Source organism: Zophobas morio, unplaced genomic scaffold (assembly GCF_036711695.1).
Source record: "Zophobas morio isolate AGI-343-1 ecotype UQ-CSIRO unplaced genomic scaffold, CSIRO_AGI_Zmor_V1 ptg000014l, whole genome shotgun sequence".
In the NCBI taxonomy this organism is placed as follows: Eukaryota; Metazoa; Arthropoda; class Insecta; order Coleoptera; family Tenebrionidae; genus Zophobas; species Zophobas morio.
In genome coordinates this window covers 4,666,852-4,673,082 of record NW_026972119.1, presented here as the reverse complement: position 1 = coordinate 4,673,082, position 6,231 = coordinate 4,666,852, and the positions used below count along the sequence as shown (strand labels likewise).

Here is a 6,231-nt window from a genome sequence, read left to right as displayed (position 1 = left end):
TGTTGTTAAATATTATTTTTTAGCTGTACCTATACCTAAAATTAAAATAAATACTTATGAGGTATTAAATTATAGAAAAATGATAATGTTATGTTAAGTAATTTTGACGTAATTAATTTTTGGAGAGGATGAACAGACGAAATTTGATAACCTTAAAGAAAACTTAAAATTTCAGATTAATCCGTGCTATACTTTTAGCGATTACATCTTTAAAATACTATATAGGTACCTAAAGACAGACCAGCAGAACGAAACGAAGAATCTAAATTTTTGTACATTACGAGCTGTACAAACACCGAAAACATGAAATTAAACCTTGCCTTGTAGATTTAATTCTTGACGAATCAGTTTTAAAAGTCAATCTAACAACGACGGTCAGTAAAATATTTGTTTTTACCTTAGATAGAAAAATATAAATTTTAATTAAATAGACATATCCTAGTGCCCTAAATTAATTCAAATTAAATCCAGTACCTATTCTAGGTAAATAATATCCGAATATACCGCATCCAATTTAAAGTGGTTTTAGAGTTTTATTAAATTAGTAAATTTGTTGCTTAGTTGAAAGTTGTTTTGAATTATTGAAAGTACATTCCAATGCAGTACCACATTCAATTAGTGGGGTATAAATAAAACAAATAAAACTGTTCATTTTCCGTCTAATATCTGTCACTTTTTTTTTTTATCAAGAAGTTAATGTGCCAGTTTTTAAATACATTTGTAGCAAAAACTTGGCAGCAAACAAGGCTGTACTGTTTATTTATTTTTTCAGTAAACAAACCATAAATCAGTTGTTTCCAAATTTTTATTCTTTGTGAATCAGTCAGCCGAAAATGTTTAAGCATTCCATGTGTCAGACAATGTTTCAAAGTAATGGAAGGACATGAGACATGCCGTCTGAGTGTAAACAAATGTTTTTCAATGCAGATCGTATCGTCGTATACGTCCATTAATAATATGTTAAAGACTTTATTGTCAGTGTATTAAGTGAATTTTTATTCTTACTGAACCTCGACTACATACTAATGCAATTTTTTACGTAGCGATGTATCGACACATCTTACTGTGCAAGTGTGCAATATTCAAACGACTTAATCATTAAATCACTTTTGTAGTTTTAAAAAACTAAAATATTGTTTCTATTACAAGGCAGTGGACCTTTTGAAATGGGGGGACACGATGTGATGGATGACTTAAATATAAAGATATAAAGAGGATGATTTTTTATTAAATATTCAACTGAATTCACTCTTTTTATTTAAAATCAGTTTCACTCGTGCAGAATGAAAATGAACTCCCGTAGTATAATTACTGCTAGCTGCTGCTAGTCACTGTTTCAAATGTAACCCGATTCCAGCCAAATACAGCGAGTAGAGCCGCGGTTTCCATGCCAATGCAATGGTATAAACAAAAAGTCTAAATAAGAGGTCTATTTTGTAACTCTTAACGATCTCGTTAGAGCATCGTTAACTTACGATAATCGTTCCCATAACGATTTTGGGACTGATAGCGATTTTGTAACATCTATCGTCTCGTTACATAGCGATCGTATCGTTAGAATGTCATCGTTCCGGAACGATAGGTTTCAGCTCACCGTTAGAAGTGTCAGAACACGTTAGAAAAGTATTTATACAATGAAGAGGAACGTTTTGGTGCAAATATGGGTAGAGAAGGTAAATGTAAGTAATTAATGTATGTTTGGATTAGGTTGATAACTTATTATATATTTTTTTTACTGCAGAGACAGAATCAGAAATTTGTCTCGGGTCTTAAGAGATGTAACGACCCCTTGATCGTTCAAGAAGAAACCTTTAGGAAGACCTACCAACTGTAATGGGAAGCGGCGAGAGATACATTTCCAGAAATACTGCCGCAGAGTTCTGTATTATTCACCAGATGTTGCAGGAAAAATTACATACTCATGTGCTGTTTCACACAATCTTACGCATAAGAAATATCGAAAATGACGAGATCAATATTGTCTATGACAAGGAGAACGATAATAATGAAGAACTTGAATACGAAGAACACAATTTACTACATGAATGGCATATCACAAGAAATAATTTAATAATACAGCATTTTCAATAATGTATTTATTATCTTTTTACAACATAATGAAATTATTTTAAACAGTTCCTCTTTCACATAGTCTTAAATTTCTGGTCTTCTTTCAAACATTGAATTTCCAATCTACAAATCTCTGGAACACACAGTGACATTTACTTACCAGGCAGTACATTGTAATTAGAGTGCCCTATGTTATATTCTTGGTGTACTAAAAAACACAGAGGTTATGGTTTATTGTGTAACAGTATTTATAAAGATTAAACATCTCAGTTCTCATAATTGATTGGTCATGACTAAACAAGATGTTCACTTTGTCATAACCAAAGTGTTGATGTAAGCAGAATAATTGCTAATAGTTGTACGATAAATTATAGTAAAGTACACATTTTTAAAAAGAGTGTTCGGGAGATTCATTAATTACACATACCTCTCTGAACTGCTGAACACTTTTTTGTGGTCCTCCCACAGAATTTAGTTTTCCTACCAACCCTTCCCATATCTTTTCTAAAAGATCTGGCTTGTCCGCTACGAACTTTTGGGCCCTAAAATCTGCATTACCTTCTAACTCCTCCACATACAACTCATGTTACTCTTGGGTAATACGCTGGGCCCTTTTACGTTTTTCCATTGCTCCCGTGAACGTATTGTAAACTGAATTTCGTGTTAGTGTGATTATTTTGATGTTTTTCTTTTATAATTATTGTTTACTTACATGTTATAAGTTCACAAATTTGTCCAAACTTCAATCAGTAGCAAAACAAATGTCACATGTCACAACAGAGAACAACGTAATCTAGACGCTACACAAATTTAAATACTACCGATTCTAAAAACATTTGATTCATCGTTCCGCTAACGATTTCAAAGCTTTACGATTACGATAGTGTTTATAAAATTGGAAATTTGTACAATCTCGCTAACCTGATTTTACGATTGCTTCTAACGATTATCGTTTGGGAGCGAGATCGTTCTGGAGCGATAAATTACAAAATAGACCCCTAAGTCATGATTGGGTCTGCGCTTTTATCGAGACCTCACCTATATCACAACATCTTTAGATGTAAGTTACATTTGATACAAATGGAGTGAGATAAAAAAAATAGTTTTGATAATTATGACAAAATTTTTCCGGATAATTTTTTAAATATTGAAAATTATTATTTTGTTAGGTATATCCATTGTGTTTGTAGACTTTGTAGTTTTGGAGAGCACTAGATTTTTCATAATTGTAATGAAATCTGTATAAGCAGAAAAATGTTTTAGAAATTCATATATCAAAGAGCATGTAAATCAAGATTAATTCATAGCTTTAGATTATTAGTTAGATAATATTAGTTTTTTTACTTTTAATCATTCATTGTTCTTAAATACCTACTGTTACCTCTAATTTTTTTCTATAGGTTAATTTATTTTTTTATGCAACATAAATTTAGACGACTAAATTTTGCAAAAATTAGAGTGCCTATTTGTATAATTTAAAAACTAAAAACTGTACCTAGTTCCATCAATCTGTACTTCCTTGAAAGAAACGGTGGTGTAAAAAAACGTTATCATGATAATGTTTCAGTCAAAATTAATTAGTGTTAGTGAGTAGGTAAGCTTCAAAAAATGTGGTAAAAAATAAAAAGGGCACAACTTGAGTAAACTGTTTATTTACTTGTTTTTGCCCAACATGTAGCCCTCGAACTAAGTTTTCATTTCTAAAAAACTGACAAAAATTTCCTCATTTTATGTTCATAATACCATAGCTAAAGCTTATTCGCTATGATTTTGAGAGAAACCTATCAACCGGACTATTTTATACCGCAACCAATTAATTTTATTATTTTTACTTATTATAAAGATGGAATTAAATTTAAAAAAATCTATTTAACTGTAAAACGTAAATAAAATATTTTGTTATTCTATTTCATATAATAAACAGAAGTCTATACCTAGGTAAATTTGTGCCTAATTTGTCTTAATACACAAACGCCGTAATTTTGTCAGACTATATTAAAACCAGAATGAAGATTTCCCTTTTAAATAATAAGATACTTTTAAGTACACTTAAGTTAGGACAAAATTTAGATTAGGTACATAATATTTTACTTGGCAGTTCATGATTTACACATCAAAAAAAAATAAAATCTGATATTGAATATGAAAGTATGTATAATTGTTTATAAAAGGAAAAAGCTAAAGAAATGTGTTACTAGGATAACCGGAAGAATTATCTTTTAGATTAACATTACAAAAAACCAATTGCACAAACAGAGAAAAGCAAGTTTAATACCCCAGAAATATGTGTTAATATAAAGAAAAAATATTTCCATATTAATGAGTAGGTATTATGCAAAGTTTCTCTTGGATACGCGGATCATAAAATCTGGATCAGAGGGACGAGATGAAAAGTTATTATAGCACATACACATAGGTACTTTGTTTATTTGTTTTGTATTAGAAAGGATGTAAAAATAAATTCAAGAAAAAGAACGGCTTTAACTGTTCATTCATATCAAATCTAAATAAATTCGTAACATCCATATATTCGACAATAACCAACATTAATCAATTAATTAAATAATAAAAACAAAGCAACCAACTGAACTAGTATTGTAAAATAAGAGAAGTCTGTATAAACTGGCTGATTTAATAAAAACATTCAATTTCAAATACAAAGCAGGCTATTTCTTTGTTAATGACCTACTTTTGTAACTTTCAGCTGAAACCAGAAATATTAAGAAATTTTAATTATATCATTAACTTCCCACCTTCAATCTTCACAAAAAACTCGTTCCTATGTTTTATAAATAAGTTAATTAACGCAAGTAACTGCGGATATTTTAATCCTGTCGGATGATTATCTATCCATTCAGCCAACACACAAACTCCGTCCAAGTTCAAATCGTTTCCACTAGATTTAAAACAGATAAATTGTAAACAGCATGAGCCTACATAAGAGAGGAATTACATAAGTTTATTTTCAAACACCCACCATAAAACGCATAAATTAATCCTCAAAATGTTATGTTTGAATAATAAAAGTCATTAAAATTTGTTGGCTTGTTTATTGTCTCCCAATCACGAGTTCCTAATTTTTTTATGGCAAGTAGACCAATGAAACGCCTAATAGAGAGTTTAATCAGCGGTCTAATTAATCGTTTAGCATAACTCCGCTGAGAAAACGGCAAAAGGCCCCAATAAAATATCCCATTTTCATTAAAAGCTTGTCTCGTGCAGCGTACATCAAATCGGAAAGTTATTAAAGCAAATTTATTCATGGCACATTAAAAATTACTTTTATTATTCAAAATGGCCGTCTTGACAGTGGCTGATGAATCAGATGGTTGTCGTGCCGACCAGGTATTGTCGGGCTGCTGTTAGAATCTCATTATCTCCTCTCATAAATATTTCGAGCAAGTCAAGGTGGGGCAGCCGGTGACTAAAAAACGTACATTATGTGTTTTCGAGGAATCTTAATAATATGTTTTGTTTGAAAATTTTGTTACCGAATTTTTGGGCGGCTAGCCGCTCCGAGATATAAATTTTAAAAATAACAATTTAAATTGGGATGGAAATTGGAAGATCCACTTTTTGTTTACTGTGCCGTTGATTAAAGAACATTCCGGCATATAATTAAGGAACGTTTGGCCGTTAATGAGTTTGTTAATGTTGCCCTTGTTCATTTGGGAAAGTGTCTCTAATGTATTGCTATTCTCGTTAAAAATCGTTTGGATTTTTGGGATCGCCGCAGAGAGGAGATGTACGCTAGAAATGTGTCTTGAATAAGTTTAATGGCTATCGAGGAGTATTGATTCGTGGTGATCTACTTTTTATGAGATGGAGGAGAAACAACATACTTGGAATCGCTGAGTGGATGTTTTCACTGAAAACGGCCGAGTTATAAGCGCAGTTTGCTCTTAAAAACGATTTTATTTCAGGTAACATTTTCACGAGTTTAATAAAATTCGAAACCTTCACAAATATTACGTACCTAATTTGCTTTATATGATAATGCACAAAAGAAACTCGTCGTCTTGCCTAACTTTAACGATTTTTTTATTTTAACACTTATTCTAAGGAAATCTACCAGCAAATATTAGGTTCACTCTTCGTTTATTAGGTATAATTAGACAAAACACACAAAGTACTTCGGATACATTTTTATATAAATAAAAA

At 31.0% G+C, this 6,231-nt stretch overlaps 1 long non-coding RNA gene across 1 annotated transcript; it reads right to left on the bottom strand.

Annotated features, from left to right (window-relative positions):
- Window positions 1-2,078: 2,078 nt before the first annotated feature.
- LOC135129036 (uncharacterized) lies at window positions 2,079-2,964 on the bottom strand. Its single transcript, XR_010280499.1, has 2 exons — window positions 2,783-2,964; window positions 2,079-2,721 (listed from the first exon to the last, which is right to left on the bottom strand). It is a non-coding gene; the product is annotated as an uncharacterized LOC135129036 (long non-coding RNA).
- Window positions 2,965-6,231: the final 3,267 nt, after the last annotated feature.